The following is a 19,435-nucleotide window of genomic DNA, read 5'->3' as shown; positions in this document are numbered from 1 at the left end:
GAAGACCTCTGAAACTGTCTCCTATTTTATTACTGTGACTAATGCTTTGTGATATTTGCCCAGGAACTTGTATTATGTAATACAAAATTCTCTGGTAAGATTCTTTTACTTTTCTTCTAAATGATTTGCCTGTTTTTCTCATTTGGAATTCGAAGAACAGGATATTTTTTTCTGTGTGTACTCCTTCCCACATCAATGTATTATATACTGACTACCAAAGGCCTCACAGAAGCGGTGGGAAGGGATAGTAATTTGATATTCCGTAGGTAATTTGACCTTGAGGGTAACCCCGGTGAACTCCAGAAGCTTATGAGTCAAATCATGACTCACATATGTTAGCAAATTCTCAGTCGTGTGAAGAGGGTTTTTTCTGGGCACAGTCTAAGGACTTCAGGTTTGGGTCTCTTTTTTTGTTGTCATTATCCAGCCCATCCCTGCAGACCTCATCTCACCACAAACATTGCGATCCATTGATACCCTGGCTAGGGAGATATTTTGCTAGTTGTAGAGAAGACAACCTCAAGATCTTTCTTTTTAATGGAGAGTGTCCAAGCACACACAGTTGTTTTTTCTTGTAGAGTTTTAGTGTATTTCTGTTGCACGTTCACAAGTGCACACACACTATTTCCCATAAAGAATGTTGGTAGTCTACTTGTATGGCTGATCAATACTGTGTTTCCCACTCTGGCTACTTACTTATGTTTAGCTCAGAGACATCTACAAAGATTAGTCTTTGGTGTCTTTCATTCCTGATGTGGAATGAAAGAACCTGTGCTGCCCAATTCCAAGAACGTCTTAAAGGTATCTCAGTTTTTTTTGAATTATTCTTTATTATCCTCAGGAAAATAGAGGCAGCTTCAGTACCCAGCTTGACAATTAAACAGTGGAGGTAAAATGCCTTGGTTATGGACACATAAGCAGTCTACAGGTAGCAGTTTGTACTACTATTAAGATGCCACCCAGAGTCGCTTTACTCCACAAGGCTTCCACATCACCCTGTTGCTGAATGGGCAACAGTAACTTTTGCATCTCCTGTCCCAAGAGGTTGTCTGTTTCAGAGAAACTCTTTTTCCACATGTCAGGCAGCTGGCATGGGTAGGAAGGACACTGGAGAGAAGGAGTAAAGGAGAATCCCTTATGGAACAATCTTGAGGAGGCTAAGCTGCAGAAAGCTGGGAGGTTTTGTGGTTTCGGTGTTGTTTTTTCCCCTGCAAAAACAGTCTCCATGAGAAAATGCAGATTTGCTTAACAATTTTTTCTGCCTAGAAAAATGAAACCCATTTTTTTGGTTTGACTAGAACTTTTAGGTAACTTCATCTCTGTTGATTTGAGCTGAAACATCTGATTTCAAGTCAGTGAAACACTGGCTGCTTCATGGGATTTGTAGAGAGATGCCAGGGCTCGCTTTACACCTCAGTATGACCAGAACCATAATGCCATTCTGGGGAAGTACAGCAGAATTTGAAATATCAGCTGTTTTCTGAGAACATGGAATGTGGAGAAGGAAAAACACTGCAGAAGTACTAATTTTTTGCCTTTCCTCAGCTGGTAGGTTGAAGGGTAATGGAATTCCAGGATTCCCTCTGCTTCGGAAAGTTTTGCAGACAGAGCAGATCTCTCTGTAATTCTTGTTGGAGATAGAACAGTTCTGACAGTCCTTACGTCTTCTCACTTCTGGCATGGAGTTCTGCATGGCATATGGTGTGTCTGACCTGGTGTGTGCAGCTTTAAGAAAAGCTCTTTTATAGCAGAATGGCTTAATGTGAGAAGGTTACACATTTTCATGTAAATTTGTAGCTGGTGGGTTTCATGTAGAAATGAAGTATTTGCATGCTTTGGTGGCCCTTAGCTAACCCAGGTAATGGAAGTTTGAGCAGGTACCTTCTTGCTTCGTGTGACAATTCACCAGTTTAGATTTTGATTTGTTCCAGTGAAATTGTGGCCAGGTGAGTCTTCATTGAATCCGTGTGATTGTGTATCAGGATGTGAGTCCTCGAACAGCAGAAACTGCAATGGTTTTTGCAGGTACTGATGTTTGGTGGTAAAAGGCATATATCAGAAAACTTTTGCTCTTTGCCTGAATCTTTATTTGCTTAGCTTGGCTGGTTTTTAAAATCAGTCACTAAATAAAGCAATTAAAGTAAATGTATTTTGCTGAATTGTGTACCTTTTGTTTGTGCTAGAAGAACATATGCCAATTCCTGTCTTCTTACTTCATGGATGATGCTTAAGACTGGGCCGTTAAGAACATTCTGGTGTCATTTACCTATTATCTATTACTTTTAAGAGTAATGAGGTATAATTACCACTGAAGTGTCAACTAATTGTAAAACTCTAGGGAATAAAATGGAGAAAAAACAGTAAAGTGCTTATTTCCATTTAATTCTGCATGTATATATACTAGAGAACAGATGTTTTGGAAACTCTGAGCCCTTGTAGCATCCTTCTTTGTCAGTCTTTTTAACTTACTATGCTTCCATATAATTTTGGAATAGGCTATGAAAGTCATCTTATCACTAATTTGTTACACATGAATGTGCACCAACTTGTTCAGCCTGGCAGATCAAGCATCTGCCTCATAGCAGATGTGGTAAAATGAAATCCAGCAGGTATTATTCTTCTGATTAAAATACCTTAAACAAAAATTCTAGTCAATGTTGTCATTAAGGCAAATGCAGAGGGATCATTTTCTAACCACCTTTCTGTCCGTCTGAGCTCTGGATTAGTTAGACTGCATCAGACATGGAGGAAGAAGTTTTCTGAAGATATCTTCCCTTCTCTCTTGCCTCCATCTGGTGCAGCCCTAAGTGAGGTCAGACCAGTTTGAGGGATGCTGTAAATAACTAAGCAAGGATGAATGGTCATCTAAGGAGCACTCCACCAAGACGACTTGTAGGGTGTTCTGATTCTTCTCATCTCCACCTGTTCTGGTGTTACCCTGCCAAATGGCTGAGTCATCTTGCTTGTAAGGCAATGAATGTCCAAAAAGTCTGCCTTAAGGACATCTTTGTGCACCGTGGTTTTCTGTGTGCATATGTAAATTTAAGGATATCTGAGACTGCTGTCTAATTTTTAAACATCTGTGGGAAAAGGTGTGCATTGAAATGCCCCTGAGTCAGACACTCTGCCAGGATAACTCGTTTATCTTTGTTGCATTCACTACAGCAGTGTTGATAAAAGCAGTACTGCACTGCTTTGTGAGATCCAGCTCTGCACCTTCTTATATTCACAAATATTGGCTTTATATCTCTAAATCATTGTGTGACACTTTTACATCTTGAGAATAGTGTTTCATATTAACACTATTTCTGAGTTTTTTCCCTTTTTTATACCATTGTCTTCTCACAAATCTGTCTTCATTTTGCGACCTCCTATTTTGTGTCAAGTTCTTCTGGAGGTTATTTTTATATTCCAGTGTTGCCTTGAGTTAGTGTTATCTGGGGTTATTAAATAGTGTTTTGTATTCTGGACACCCTGCTCTTCCTGCAGGTGCCAATTTGAAACAGCCAAGGGAGGGCCTATAAAAACCACTAGAAATGAATTTAAGCGCCAGTAGTTGGAATGTGAATATTATCTTTTGCTCCCAAAATGCATCAGTTAAGCTGTTTGTTTAATTTTTAAGTGTGTCTGTATCAGTTGTCTAGATTGCAAATTAAAGGCAATCTATTTGTGACTGACTTCCTACCTGTAGGTGTTGATTTTCAACACAGGTTTGTTTCTTTCTAGCCTGTGTGCTGGGTCCTGTTTTCCCTTGTTGCGACTCTTTCACTCCTACCATATAATCAGATCCTGGGGTCTGCTCTGTCTCTATTTAGCACAGCTTTGTAAGGAGACGGTGTGGTTCTTCTATCTTTAGCATACATTGAATTCTCTGAGCCCAGAAGGATTTTCATGGCAGCTGGAACTCAGCTAAAGAAAGTCCTTTTCTCCACTCACCATTCTGTGCTCCCCCTGCAGCTGGTGCAGACCACATAAAATTGTGCTACAATAAAAAAACTCAAGTGGCGGAGTAATTCTGCATTAGGTTGCTTGGCATCTGGTTCATCAGTTCAAAACTGATCCTGTGTTTGGCAATTTATTGGAAAATAATGAAGATAATTAAGGGAGGTTTAGTAACCAGCTCAGAATAGACAAAATTTTCAGATTTTGAAACTGCTAAACTTTTGCTCTCCAGGCTGTTGTCCTTGCCTTGTCACGATTCAACAAACTGCGTCGAGGAGCACTGAGCTAAGCCACTTAGTAAACTCAGCTGAACTGCTGCAGAAGGAGAATTATGTGCTGACAAAGAACATACAACACCAACTTTACTATGGTTTAGTAAAAACATTTGTACATACTGCACACTTTATAATTTGTGTTACATGGTTTGGGGCTTTGCTCACATTTGTGAGAAACCTCAAAGCTTTTTGGCTACTTGAAACAGCTTAGCACACATGCTAAAATTACCTCTTTATCTTAAGTAGCAATAAGAGGCAGGATTGTGAGTTAGCACCCAACATCCTGAGCTCCCACAAGTACCTGATAACTACTTTTGCTAGGTCATCATGGACTGTGCTGAAATTCTTGCTGGTCAATCCTGCTGGTAATGGAAGCCCAGCTAAAGTTACCTTGCCTTGTCTCTGCTTTAGTGAATGAGGCAGCACTGCGCCTAAGACCTGAGGTTAGATGGACGACTTACATGTCTTCCCTTCTTGCCTGGGAGGTGCTTGGTGTGTGATAAGGAGTGTGGCAGACACCTGCAGTGAATAGCGAGGCCAGAGCTGTTTAGGTATTTCTTTGTCTGCTGGAGTCCCTCATAACTCCAAGGGCACATTAGACTGAGGCTTGATAAGGCAGATCTGACCATTACTGCTGATAAACCAGAGTTCACAGAATGTAAAACTGCAATGGTTGGTGTACTTGTGGCCATAATACTCCTCTAAAACTACTGGACTCATAACCATGGCTTTGGTCTCGCTTACAGATCACTACTACCAGTGATGCCTGAATTTAAACCTGGCACCACCTCCTCTGGCTGCCCTTCCCTCTGTAGGTTCCTACCACACAGTAAAAGTTTCCTTCTTCAGGGACAGAGTGTTTTCTCAGTTCCCTGAAGTCCATATGATTTCCTCAGGCATGTGCATACACTTGGGCCATAGATGTGAATCTGGGTATTTAGAGAAAGATTTTAAACCAGCACCAGTCTTCTCTTCATCCCCAGTGGCAATTCCTCTTCCTCACATCTAGCCGCACTGTCGTGTCTTTGGATGCTGGCTGTCTTCAAAATCAGTTCAGATGTGGACTTTTTCTCCTCCTCTCATGCCACTCAGAAGACCTTAGAAGTAAAGAATCTAGCTTTCTGAATTCACTGTCATGTGACAGTACTGCTGCCTGGAGGGATGATCACAAAGCACATTCCTCCAAGGTGGAACGGTGAATGTTGGAATTAGAATGGGGGCTGTCTATGACACTTGTGTATTTCAGTCATTAAATCGTCCTCACCCCATCTTCAACATCCAATTGATGAAACACTTTTTTAGAATTTGATTTTTTTGCTAACATTTAAGATGAGTTTTCATCCTATAGCATGAACTCAAATTTTTATGCTATATTCTGCTGGGTTTTCAGAAAAAGGCAATTTGCATCCCTTCCTGTAAGGAGTGCATGATGCATATGAAAAGGTGTGCATTTCAAGAAGAGTTTTGCAATTGTTTTATCTTTAAAATGTTGGAGTTCTTGCTGAACCTTTTCCTGTGTTTCCACATAGAATTGTCCTTGGAATCCCCTTCGTAAACACTTGAAACCAAATACAAGGTTTTGCAGTGAATCCAGTTGTGTAAGTTTTGCACCTTTCACTAAATCACCTTCGCCATGGAAGCTTATCCCTAAGGCTCTCCTTGCTTAAGAAAAGCATTCTTGTGCTTCCTTTGAATGCATCCTGAAAGGGATCCTCCTAGATTTAACCACAGTAAAAGGTCTTTGCCTACCGCATGCTCATTTCAAGTGACGTGCCCACTGAGCTATGTTTGGTGAACAGAGGACAGACATTCCTGTGAAGTGCTCTCAATGCCTCTCGCTCTGCAAATTGCAGCTGCTTTGAGTTGCTGTGCAAGCGTGCAGGATTTGACCAGCATCAAAAGATCCTTGAGTTGTCTCCTTGCTGGCAGTTGTAAATGGTTGGTTTTACCCTTATGCAATCTGCTAGCCTCATCCCATGAGATAGGTGGTTTCTGTTGTATGTTAAAGCATGTAGCTGGATCCTTCCAGCAGAGGACATGGAGCAAGCAAGAGCACAGCTGGTCCTGGATAAACTGTAGTGGTGCTTTAAATCAAGTTTTCTCTCCACCCATACCTTGCTTCTGAGCTGCACAGTGCCAATACTGCATATACTCCTTTCTTGACTGCACTTATGAGAAAAATCATTATTGTCTTCAAATGGGAAAGCAAATTAATACATTTTTCAGACCTTTTCTTCCTTTCCCAGTTCTGGAGTTTATCATAAGTTAAAAGGAAATATATTTCAGGAAGCCTTTAATTAAAATTCTGAGAGCACACCATTGTGATTGTTCTTTCCCCCTGCAGCTCAGTTCGGCAAGATTTCTTGTACTGATAGGACCTTCTCGAGATAGCAGCTACTTTTTGCACTAGTATATAAAGCCCTTGCAGAAGCAAATCCATCATATTGGGGCTTTTCCTCAGACAGGAGATTTTCCTGATTGTCACCTGAGATCAAAAGCCAGATTTCCATTTAGGCTGGAACAGAGAGACTAACAGGCTTCTTAACTGATATTAAGCTAGAGGCAAAGAATTTAGAGAAGAGTGGGTGGAACGAATTTCCAAGTTGCTATTTCTCTGCATTTATTTATTTTTTTTCTAACTCAAGAAAGCTGTAACTCAAACAACAACAGCACTCAGATCGGGGATTTTTCTTTCTTGCCTTTTGTTTATTTTAGCGAGAACCACCGAGGGGCAGCAGATAGGAGCAGATCTTGTTAAAATCTAAAATAAATAAATAAATCTGTTGTTTTTCCTTTCAAGTTGCGTTTGGCGTCTAGTGCTATCTTGCACAAGGAACTAAACTTCAGGAATGAGGAAATCACTCTCCCTACAGAAGGGAGAGCAGATGACACACTGGTGCTAAGGCTGATTAAACATTTGTCACCGAGACAAAGCTTTGCAACAAAACATTTCCACGCCCTGTGGATTCACACACGCGTTTCCATTCCTTGCAGCAGAAAGGCACTTGCTCTTGGTGTAGATGGCAGAGTGTATTTTACTACTTCCTGCTCATGTCATTGCGCAATCTGCTTTTTAATCTGGCGTGAGGAAATTGGTGCTTCTGGAGCGTATGTGACTCGTATGGGATATTGCCACTTGAGCGGGTGGTTGGTCAGTGTTTCTGTGTTGCAGTACCTTCACCTGGACCTTCCACTTCCTTGCTGAAGTCCTGGGAGCCCGTTCGGCTGGAGGCAGATCCAGAGCAGTTAGACGAGCATGGGGAATAATCTTTTACACCGCAAATTGACTTCCCTCTTTGTAGCTCTAGACACTGTTTCCAGCTGCTTTCAGTCTTTTAAAGCCTTGAAAGCTTTCCTAATCCCAGTGTAGGCGGCCCTTCTGCGCTCTGCCTCCCACCCCTTCCCCCTGATTGGCGAGGCTACCTCATGGCCTAATTCAGCCAACTCCTGCATCCCTGCGCTGCGGTTTGAAATAGGAGCCAGGCGGACAGTTGCCTCGCCGCTCCCGACTTTTAATAGGCTGGGGAAGGAAGGCTGAGAAACTTGACATTGTCTTAAGAAGAATCCCTCCCAGCAACGGATAAAAAAAAGGGTGGGAGGGGGGGTGGAGGGGGTGGTGTGTAGAGTTAGGCAGGGAGGAGGAAGAAGAGGAGGGGGGTGGGGGAAACTTGCTTGCGGTTGGAAACTTGATGGATTTCTGCCCTGCCGACAGCAGCGCCGTGTAAGCAGCCCCTTGCCGGCTGGATGGATGATGGGAATCTCACCATGAGGCAGGTAAGGAGTCGCTGCCCGCTGGCGAGGCGAGCCCGTCCCAGGCTGTTCAGCTCGCCTTGCCGGCCCTGGGTTATTCACTTGTACCAATCCCTGCGGAACTCCGGACGCTGCTTTGGTTTTCTTGGCTTTTTGTTTCTTAGCTTTGTCAAAAGTAAGTTTATAGGGTAGGGGAAAAAATAAATAAATTACCGATCTGAGAGTTTTTGCATAATCCTCTCGGCAGGCAGTGATGCCCATGCAGGTCATTGTGCGTTTGGGGTTCGTGTGGGGCATGAAAGAGCTTTGCGAGAGATGTAAATCAATTCCAGTTTGCCATGGTTTAAATGCATTGTGTAGTCTGTCCCTGAGCCTTGTTTGTGACATGAGAAAGGAAAGAACTTGCTGTGTTAAAAGCTTAAATATGCCAATAATTCAGCCCAAGGATAATTTATTAAACAGCTCTGCATGAGTTCCTTGCCTGCCAGTGCTTTAATCTTCTGATTGTTTTAAAATGTAGTAGTTTCAAGCTGTCTTACAGCTTCACAAAAGTACCTTAAAATTGGTTTTCTAGTGCTGTTTTTTTCCCTAAGATTATTCAATTTTATTTTTTTTTTAGGCTTCCATTCACCTGAGGAGACAAAGGGAGCTTTTATTCTTTATTGTCACAGTTAAAAGGCACAGTGGCAAAATGGTTTTGATCCTCGTTGTTCATAGTTTTACAACAATGTGTGGTTAGAAGAGCCTTGTGAGAGCAAGGAAAACTGGCTGGACTGTATCTTAGGAATGAATCAGAGATCTGTCCCAGTTTAAAAAGCGTTGCCAGCCCACTTCCAAAACTTGCACTTCACATATTATCTAGATAGGCAATGGGTAAATACAAGGAAATGAGAGAAGTTGTCTAAGTTCTTTTCTGTGTGGGTGTAATTCATTCAGCTCTCAGTGGGACTTTTATAGTACATGTCCAGGGAAAGCATGTGTGAGGATTTTGCACCTGTAGTGCAAATGGAGCATTTGTTTTCTGTTCCCTTTCTGAAACCACGGTGGGAAATCTCAGCTTCCTTACACCATTTTTCTGTAAGTTACAGGAGGTGAGGAAGAGTGAAGAAAGAAAGAATAGAGGTGATGGAAGTAGGGAAGGTATTTCTTCCAGTAGCCAACCCCGCCTTGTCCCCCCCTTCCACAAACTTCTATAGCTCTTTAGAGGGGAATTCTTGTCCTTGTGAAGCAAAATGAAGGTCATTTTGTATACTGCATAGCTCAAGAGGGTCAGTTGGAGGTATGTTGTCATCAGAAATCATTACCACTGCAAGAGAGTACTTTGGCACAGAGGGTTGCCAACGAGGAGTGAGAAAGCAGCAGAAATGATACAGAATAGCAGCAATAAAAAGTAAAATGCTCTTTGAAACATGTACTTTACTCTCCTGACATGTTTTTGCCTAAGGCATAAGGCTTCATGAGTAATGAAGATTCATAGATGGTGGGTTAAAGAGGCGACGCAAAGAAATCGGAAGGGGGAGAAGGGGGGTAGAGAATGTTAAAGCACACGAGAACCCTCCCTCCCTCAAGAGAGGAGGAGGGGGACATTCCAGCCTAAAAAGGTGCAGGCTCAGGCGGGCTTATTCTTGCCTAGCCCGTGCCGTCCCCGTGGGTATCTGCCTGGTTCCTACGCCCCTGCCGGAGCGCAGCCGGGGGTACGCGCGTTCCCGCGACGGGCTGACTTCCCCCCGCGCGTTCCCGCCGCTGCCGTGCCTCCCCTCCCCGGAGAAGGAGGGGCGGGGGGTGTGTGGGGAGCGCCGGCTGAAGCGCTGCCAGAGTTTGTTTAGGCACCTGCCTGCCAGGGCAGGCGCTCTACCTCCCGTGCCGGCCGCAGGCTGGCAGCGGCTCTCCGGGCGGGGCTGGCTTGCTGCGCACAAGGATGCTCGGTTTGGCAGGGAATCTGTGCGCGCTGCTCGGCTGGAGGGACAAAACCCAGGGAACTGGCAGTCGCGGGGGGCAGAGCCACTGCGAACATCAGCCCAGCGGCAGCAGGCTTCGTTTTAGTGGGAACTGAAGACTGTGATGGGCTATGAACTAACTACGAGTGCTTAGGAAATCCTGTAGAGCAGACTCTTACTCCTGCTTCTGGTTTGAACTCATTAGGGAAAAGATGACTTCTCTATTGACCTCTATGGCCCACCTATTTAAAGCAGTAGAAAACTTTTTTTAACCTGTGCTTCTGTCTTGAGGTCCCTCTCCCTACTCTTCCTGCTGCTTTCCCTGCCCTTCCCGAGTGCTCCCTTCCCCATCCTTTCAACAGCTGGCTATGAGACAGTGAGGGAGCAAGTTAAGTACTTCCTCTTACCAGGCTCTGAAACTAATGCTCCTTTGAGAAGCTTTTACAGATTCACAGATTGCTTTGGGTTGGAAGGGACCTTCAAAGCTTGCCTTGTCCAACCCCCCTGCAGGGAGCAGGGACACCTCCAACTACAACAGGCTGCTCAGGGGCACATCAGATCTCAGGCTATTGCTTCATTTGGGGTTGCAGAAGTAACCACCAAGGAAGCAGTGCGTTTGTGGGGGTTGGTTTCATTGGAATGAAACCATGCATTATGTTGGTGACTGACCTGGCCCAAAGGCAGCACACAAGTACTGAACAATGGCACAAAGCCCCAATACAAGCGCAAAAATGACTGTAGAAATCAACTCAGCAGAGTGCATATTATGTAAGATCCAACCTACTTTACCACTGCGCCAGGCCAACAGTCTTTAGCAGGTAGCAAGCTGGAGTAAATGTTGAGTCAAGATTTTTAAATCAGATGAGCTAAAGAAGCAGACACTTTTAGGTGGTAATTGAAAACCTCAGCAAGAGGCATGTCCTTGCTGTCAGAGTAATCTCACTTAATCACCAAACAGGAGCCACCTATAACCAAGCGGGAACATTTCTATCCTGTTGCTGTGCATATGACATCTGGGAAAACACGCTGGTCACAATGCACCTGCAAAAGTTTAAGCATCCACAGGAAATGTGCACATTTGGATGTGCTAGCATGCCATAAAACCAGTGTTAGGAAGCAGAAGTCCTGCTTTTCTTTTTTTTTTTTTTAAAAAAAACAAGGTATCTAACATGAGTGCAAGACCAAAAAAAAAGCAACCAACCTGACCAAAAAATCCTTTACAGGTAACACATTTTCTGCTTTGCTGAGTACTTGGTTCAGTTTATTACTTACAAAAAGGGATTCCTAAGTAAGGTACTTGGTTCAGTTTATTACTTACAAAAAAGGGATTCCTAAGTAAGGAATCTTGCAAGTGATGGAAGCTCCTGAGAAGATGCTCAACCTTCACCTGCTGGAATGGCAGTTTTGTGTGGCTAGGCTCTCCTATGTGGCTCGATTCCCTATTTGCTGCAGAACTGGAGAGGGCACTGTGGGCTCTCTTTTAAGTTCCCTACTTCACAAAAAATCAAATGTTTGATGAATTCTGATCGTTCATTTTCACTCACTTTAGCCCACAATATATCCCTGAAGTGCAGCCTGTGGGAATCTCATTGACAGCAAATGCAGTTCCTTATTTTGGCCTTTTCCTATTGAAGTCCCATTGACTTTGATCAAGGCAGACTTGAGCCCTTTGTCACATAAAGAGGTTGAGCAAAATTACAGTTAACTGACAGGCCACTTAAAAATGACAAAGTGTGCTTTTAAGGCACACAAGGCCATTGCAGTTACTTATCATAACTGCAGTCATACAGCTTTTTAGGGTGCATGTGATTCAAATGAACAAACACTGCATACTATTTCAGTGCAGAACACGTGCAGAATTTGAAATCTTCCCTTCCTTACAGTTGTTTCAGTTCTTAGCATGTGTTTCTTATTTCCCATTTGCTTTTGCATACCTTTTTAGAATTCTTAATGTGTTCCTTAGTAGAAAAGCTGTATTTAATCCTGGAGTGCTATAATCCTTACCCTCGCTTTAGGGAAACTCTCTTCTAAAGTTCCCCCTGTGCTGTTTGTTTGGCCTGCAAGGGAAGAATGAGCATCTCGGAGAATGCTGCTTTATTTGTTGTGTGCTCTGCAGAATAAAGAAAACGAGTGTACCAGGTCCACAGGCTGGGAGTGTATCAGTTAATTAGCAGCTGGACATTGCCTGGTAGGAAGCCTGGGGAGGGTTTTTGTGTGTGTGTATGTGTTGACTACTCCCTTTGATCACTTGTGTGGTAAATAGACATGCAGGGTAGCTATAGCAACATGTGCTATAGGTTGGTGGGAACAGAGGGAACGGGATCCTCTGGACAAAGGGTAGTTTGTTAGAGTGGTTGGTTCTGATTAGAAAAAGGTGGCACCAATCAGGGCATTTAAAAACATCAGTTTTGCAAAATGCAAATGGATGTTATCGGTTTCAAAGTAGCATCTGTTTCTCTGGCTCTGAAGGAGCAGACTGGGGAGGAAGGGGGATAATAAAAAGCAGAAGCAAACCCCCATAACACTTCTGAATGTAAAAATGTACCTTCTGGATGTGCTTTTTCTGGTGTTGCTGCACTGTCCACTTGTGTTTCAAGAAAGTATTTATAGGAGCCAAATTACCACATCTGTAGTGTCTTTAGAATCCAACTTTAAAGGTTCAGTGACAATAACCTGGTGTTATGTAGCACATCTGATCCAATACCTTTCTCCAGTGTATATAAGTTCCTCTGTACCACTCTCAATCAAAAGATACAGTACCTATTTCAGTGGCCTACCTGTAGAGGTCAGACTTGAAGTTCTCAAAATCTTCATATGATAGAATTTCAACCTAAAGCTAAAATTGCAAAATCTGGCATAGCTTCTTTCCTCATTAACTTTGTGTGGAATACTCCTAAAATAATGTTGATTTGTCAGTGTCAGGTTATTAAGTAACACCACGTTCTGCATTGATGGCAGCCTGAAATACATTGAAATTCAGCTTCACCTCACATCTTCAGTGGAACCCTGCCTAAAGCTTTTATTAGCACCTGAATTATTTAGATATCTATCTCACTTTCTCTGATCCCCACCAGGCCTCTTACCTTTGAGATCTGTCTTGGTCTCCCTCTCTTCCTCCTGCCTGGCACTCTGCTTTGCTGTCTGCCTGGTCCCAAGGCTTCTCCGCTGGGGAGGGCTGGGAGGCAGGCAGCGGCAGGGAGGGCTGCAACAGCTTCTGAGCTCTGGAAATAAGTTGTCAGATCTCAGAGTCTCTTCACAGAGTAGCACCAGAGGTAAGGGGTTCTGCTGGATCCTGGGGTCAAGGAAAGTGAACTGCTGGGAATGAGGAGCTGGTGGTGGTAAATACTCAGGGAATGTGCTGAAGCTCAGTAAATGCTTCATCATTCGGAGAAACAATTTGGAGAAATGAACTATTTGCTTTGGCTGAGGGTGAAGATGGAACTGATATAAAGGAGTAGATCTGTATTTGCATACAACCATGTGAATAGCCTTTTGAGTGGGCTCTGGAGTTGGAACTGAGTTTTGGACTTCTTAGGGTACTTCATTCTTTAGGCTGTTCTTGGGTTTGAAGTCTTTTATTGCAGTGGTGCAGCTTAGAGCCTGTAATTCTTTGTCAAGCTCCAAGGAATTACTGCATATCCCTGATATCCCTGGTTTGCAGTGCAGAATCCACCCTGGCTGAAAGATGGCAAAGGCACTAAGGGGTAGGAAGCTGATTTTGATCTCTTTTGTAAACAATGAAAATAGCACTTAATTCTTTAGAATTCTTTCCTATTTGCTGTTCTGACATGGTTGATTGTCATTATTATGTATTTATCTTCCCAGGGGGCTTGCAGGAGGACAAAAAAAGCTGGCAAAATAGGCAGTGGTTTTTTGGCCCCGAAGAATGATGAAACTTTTTTGATTGCATAAATGTTGAGATAGCTGCCTCAGGAACAGTTTTAAGATAGTGAAAAAAAAGAAAAGAGAGTCCAGGCTTTTACTCCTGTCTTAGTGGGATAGTAAACAAGGAGATCTGCAGGGCTGGTAAGATTTTTTCATTGTAGTATGATAGACTGTAATGAAAATATTTACAGAGGGATATTTCATGGCTGCAGAAAGGAACTGGTGACATGCTATGATAGTCACTCCACATATGGGGGTGAGGAGGCTGACATATTTCTCATGTCCTTGGTGGTGATGACAGCTTTCCCATCACACTGCACCCTGGCCACCTTGTGCTGCATGTACACCTGTGGGCCCACAGCATCTCCCCTTGGCACCCCTGAATCCCCAGCAGGTGCCCATGACGGATGGCATTAACTTGGGCCTTTGGATCTGTGGGTATTTAATTACTGAGCAGCTGCAGTAGGAGCTCAGAGAGACACCACCCCTCTACCTCCCCCCTCAGAGCATCAGGTCAGACTTATTTGTGATACTGGTGCGCTGAGGCACTGTTTGGACTCAGGTGAAGAGGCAGCTGGCTCAGATACAATGCCTCCTCCCACCCCCATGTCTGGGATCTCTTTGCTTTTAGCTGAGGCTTGTGCTTTCTTAAGAAAGAAACAAACAAACAAAGCCAACAAACCCCACCAGTTTTTGTGTATTTGGTTGTGGGTTTGTGTTTCGGTTTTGTTTGTTTTTCTTCTAACTGGAGACATAAAAGAAAACAAAAAGAGAAACACTACCTACACACACCCCCTTGTTGCAAAATCTGTGTATTCAACAGGAAGTTGTGAACTCTATTGACAATTTCTGCTCTGAGGACCACCAAAGGCTGTCTCTGCCTGCTGGCTCAGCTATTTTTACCTCCTTCCTGCCCAGATCCATCTCCCTGCTCTCAGCTTGATCTCTGGTCCCACCTCAGTTCTGGAGGCAGTGATACAGATATCACCCTTTCTTCTTGTTTTTCTGTTCTTGTGGAAGGCTATAGGTAGAAACCCGCACAGCTCCGTTAATAGTGTGATTGAAAAATATGTGTGCTGTAAACCTGATGTGTAAAGGAGCAGTAAGAGAGAAGGGAAGGCTGCCCTGAGCAAGAAAAAGGATTGTCCCTTTCAGCGTGGCATGTGGATAAAGCTTTTGGGCAGGGACACGTGATGGCCAAGCACAGAGCAGGTCTGTCCATGTGATGCTCAAGAAGTGTGTGTATGCCTAGGTTCCTCCTTGTGTTAAATGGCATGAAAACAGCATGCACTTGCTCACTGATGGATGTTAGCTATGTAGACCTTGCTTTTGATAAATAATGTGCCAATTACGAAGCTTAGATTTTGACCTGTATGCAAAGCTGTGCTGTTTCACCAGCCTTGGTAGCACCTATTGAAACAGAGGGCTGTAAAGAGTTAATTACTTCATTGCTAACGGGATAACCTCAGAAGTATAGTTTAGGCAGAGATTTCAAACTGGGATTTAAGCAGTTCAAAAGTGCACTATATTGTTTTGGTCTAATTAACACAACATGGTGCTAAGACATTAAGGCAGAGTGACAACACTATACATTGATAACAGGGGACATTAATGCCTGCAGACACAGTCTACATTGTAAAAATCTGAAAAAACAGGCTTATTATGTTAGATAGGTCAATGTGATTTGACCTAGTTTTGCTTTGCTGCTTGGAAATTATGTCAGTATTTGTTATGTCATCTCCTTGGGTGAGCAATTTAACATCCTTTTTGCATTGCAGCGTTGTCCTAATATTTGTTATATATTTACTTGCTCTCTAAAAGGATCCTTCAGGCTAATTGCAGAGATCTGGGGAAAACTGATACAAAACAAAACCTCCTGAAATTGTCTTGCCTTTTATATATGTTGTGTGTGGAACAAAACAAGAGTGAATTAAATCACAGCAAAATTACAGCTGCGAATTCTGAAAAGCATCTTGCCCCTTTTGCATGTAAATCTCATTAAAATTAATGAGTAAAGGATGTGCTAACTCATATAGCAATTAAAATAAAGTTATTTGCCATTATTTTTATTTGAATTCCTATTTCCTTGAATAACAAGAAATGAAGTTTCAACATGAGCTTGTTCCTTGCAGTATTTGAAACATTTCAGTGATGCAAGAGCTGTGCAGGTTCCTCACCATTTTTTTTTTTTCACAAACACTTCTTCAAAAGGTAGCACTCACCCAGATTTTTTTCTTTCAGCTCAAGATTAAAATTTTAATAGGTATCTGAAGTCTTTGAGTATACTTCAGATGCAAATGCTCTTGCATCCCTTGTTAACCAGCTTAATTGGAATAAAAGTCCAACAAGACTGAGCATTCAGGGGTGCATCTTCTCTGCTAGTAATGCTTGGTCTTGATCCCCAATTAAGCCATGTTACCAAAGGTAAAACAACATCCTCCCACAATATAAATCTCCTTGAATGTCTTGACTGCACAAGAAACTGTCGTGGGAGAAGTCTGCTATTGCCTCCCACACTCCTCCTCCCTTTAAAGAGAATTAAAGTGTAAACTGCTTATGAAAGACTGGCAACGGCTGGAAATAAATATTGTGTATCCCCAGAGTAGCTGAAGCCTCATGCTTGAGGAGGATGATTGTGGACTGACAATGCTGTTCATATAGATAGGAAGACTGTGCATTGCTAGGGATTCACAGGAAGCTCTGATTGGACTCTAGAGATTATCTGCCTCAGCTTTATCTTCAGTGCAGGTCAATACAGCAACTTCAATCAATCTTGAGCATTTCCAGCATGAGTCTACTACTTCCTTGGGCAGCTTTTTCCAATCTTCAGCTTCTCTCATGGGGGAGAATTTATTTTTTTGTCTCCAGATAGAATTTCCCTCATTACAGATCAGCAGGCTTCCCTGTGGAGAGCAGCTCCATTTCCTCTATAACTAACTTTTTGGACAATCAGGAAGCATGATTAGATCCCCTTTATGCCTTCTATTCTCCAGGCTAAGCAAAGCTGGTTCCTCCAGCCTTTCTTCATATGTCAAGTTCTCCAGCCTGCTAATAATCTGCTGGCCTCTCCTGGACTCTTCACAACATCCCCAACTGGTACTGGTTGTAGTATTTCAGTTGTGGTCTAATAAATGTCAAGTAGTCTGAAATATCCGTATTGATTTACTGACTTTACCCTTACGGGTGCAGCCCAGGAGACAGCTGGCCACCTTCCCTACCAGTGCACACCACTGGCTCCTGTTCAGGTCAATGCCTGCCACCACCCCAGGTTCCTTTCAGCAGAGGTACCCCTCAGCCTATCAGTCCTCACCTTGTGGTGCTGCTTGGGATTCTTTCCAGGAGCAGGACATAACATTTATCTTTCTTAGAGCTTGGGTTACAGCCATGTTGAGAAAGTTGCTTTACAGCCTCCAGGAGAGGCTTCCTGGCTAACATAACCAAAAAAACCCAGCAAAAGGGCTTGTTTCTCAAGCATCATCTGTCTATGTAGACCAGAAATCCTGGAGTATTAGATCATGGATCTTGTCTAAATTGTCTGTTTCCATGATTTTTTCTATTTGTTTCTATGATTTTATACCTGTAAATACTTTAAGAGAATGAGCTTTAGGGAGACAGATTGTGTTGTTGTGATCTAGAAAATCTGGAAACTGTTACTGGAGAAAGCAAGTTTGTGGAGAAATGCACTTTATTTCCCAGCTTGTCTTGAACTAATGAGGTAGGTATGCCCCGAGAGAAACTAAAAGCCAGTGTTGCCAATTCCCCTCCTCCAAGGTTCCCTTCAGTTTTCAGACTAATTCAAGTACATTGTCCTACTCCAGTGATTTCTTTATCTCTTTGGATCAAAGCTTGCTGCCCCCCACCATGACACTGCTCTAGGATTTATGTTATTCCCTCCTCAGTTCCCTGTCCCTAAGTTTTTGGCCTCTGTATTTAAACTCATACTCCTTCCACAGGAATCTGGATAGCACTAGAGTAGAACTGTAGGGTAAAGTCAGAGGGAAGAAAGGGGTCTTGAAGAAAGAGAAGAAATGCCATCTCACTCTTCTTTTCAAATATGCTTTTAACCTCATCAGGGAAGTAGGCTTTGCCAGCCTAAGACTTCTGTCTCAGTGTGCAGCTGGAAGTTTGAACGTGACAAATAATAAGAAAACTGATAGCCCTGCCTCCCTCTCCCCCTGCCTCCCTCTCCCCCTGCCTCCCTCTCCCCCTGCCTCCCTCTCCCCCTGCCTCCCTCTCCCCCTGCCTCCCTCTCCCCCTGCCTCCCTCTCCCCCTGCCTCCCTCTCCCCCTGCCTCCCTCTCCCCCTGCCTCCCTCTCCCCCTGCCTCCCTCTCCCCCTGCCTCCCTCTCCCCCTGCCTCCCTCTGCCCCTGCCTCCCTCTCTCTCCCCCATCACTGAATTGTAAATGGAAATTTTCATTGACAATGCTAAGCTTAAAAATGTATTTTAGTCTTTCTTTCTATATATTTTGGCCGAAGTTTGTGCCATTGGTTGGTGGTATGCCAGGGGATGACTCATCAGGTTTGCCTTTTTGAGGTACCTGAGAAGAGGTAAAGGAAGGGGAAGATAAAGAAAGGGCCAGGTTTGTCTATGTGCTGTTCCTAGAAAGGAAAAAAAAAAAAAAGAAACAAAACAACAAAATCCCCAAACAGGACAAGGAGTTCTCTCAAGTGCATTCCTGATTCTTGACAAGGTTACTCAGGAAAGAAAGTATGGAAGAGGGGGACAGAGTGAGGCCTAGAGAGAATACAACTATGTGGGAGAGGAGACCAGGAAGAGCTTACAGAGAAGGAAAAAATAACCAGACTCTCTTAAAATCGCAGTAGGAAAGCAGAGGAAGCAGCTTTTATACAGAAATTGTGAATGAAGCTGGTTTGAATGACTTGAGGATGAAAACAGGACTTTTCAGTGCTGCAGAATCAGAACTTGCATTTATAGGCACAGATTTCAGAGGGAGGAGTAGTTCATGAACTTCAAGAGCTTGGAGGCAGGAGAAGGAAGGCAACAGACAGAAATGTAAGGAGGTTTAAGTAGAGCAGTGGCACACAAAGGGGTTAACCACTCACAACAGTTGTAACTTCCCATTCTTTCTCCATTAAATTGTCTGACATCTCTTGTTCTAAGAACCACTCCTGATAGTACCTGACCCTCACAGGCCCCTTTTGTGTTACAGTGTAAAGATGTGATGGGATGATCAATGGAGATTTGCTTTATTAAATCCTCTGGAAAATTATTTTCCCAGCAAGCTTTTCTTTCTAATGAGTACTAAAAAGTCACTGCAATATTCTGGGTTGTTGAGCTCTAAAAGCAGCTAAACACTGAGGCTTTTTTTTTGGTGGATCACACTGCAAGGCTTTTGGCTTTTTTATCTTGAATGTGTGTAGTATGCATAAATAAACACTTTCTACCAGGCACTGAAACCTTGCATATGAGGGCTAGAGGCAGACATGATCCATCATCCTTTCTAAACTTGTAATCCAGGTGCATGGGACAGCATCAGTGTGAAAAATTCTGGGGATTTTTTTTTTTACTCTAAAGTGCTGCTGAAAAAATAAAGCAAAAAGCAAAAAGCCTTCATTTCAAATACAAGAGCTTTATTCCTGATGGTCTTGTAGGTATTCCATTGTGTGAACAGAGACTCACCTGAA

The 19,435-nt window shown here is 43.1% G+C and overlaps 1 protein-coding gene across 3 annotated transcripts in view; it reads left to right on the top strand.

The window, feature by feature from the left end:
* Positions 1–19,435, top strand: part of MID1 (midline 1) — a 211,475-nt gene that overhangs the window by 78,258 nt on the left and 113,782 nt on the right. Inside the window, exon 1 of one of the 3 annotated variants that reach the window (XM_054163455.1) lies at positions 7,879–7,991. The exons of the other annotated variants lie outside the window; for them this stretch is intronic. The gene's annotated coding sequence lies outside the window, so the exon portion shown is untranslated. Of the gene's footprint in view, positions 1–7,878; positions 7,992–19,435 lie in introns of those variants that run through there. 3 annotated transcript variants of the gene reach the window in all.

Source organism: Dryobates pubescens, chromosome 8 (assembly GCF_014839835.1).
Source record: "Dryobates pubescens isolate bDryPub1 chromosome 8, bDryPub1.pri, whole genome shotgun sequence".
In the NCBI taxonomy this organism is placed as follows: domain Eukaryota; kingdom Metazoa; phylum Chordata; class Aves; order Piciformes; family Picidae; genus Dryobates; species Dryobates pubescens.
The sequence above is the reverse complement of the archived record's forward strand: the minus strand, read 5'-3'. Positions and strand labels throughout refer to the sequence as shown.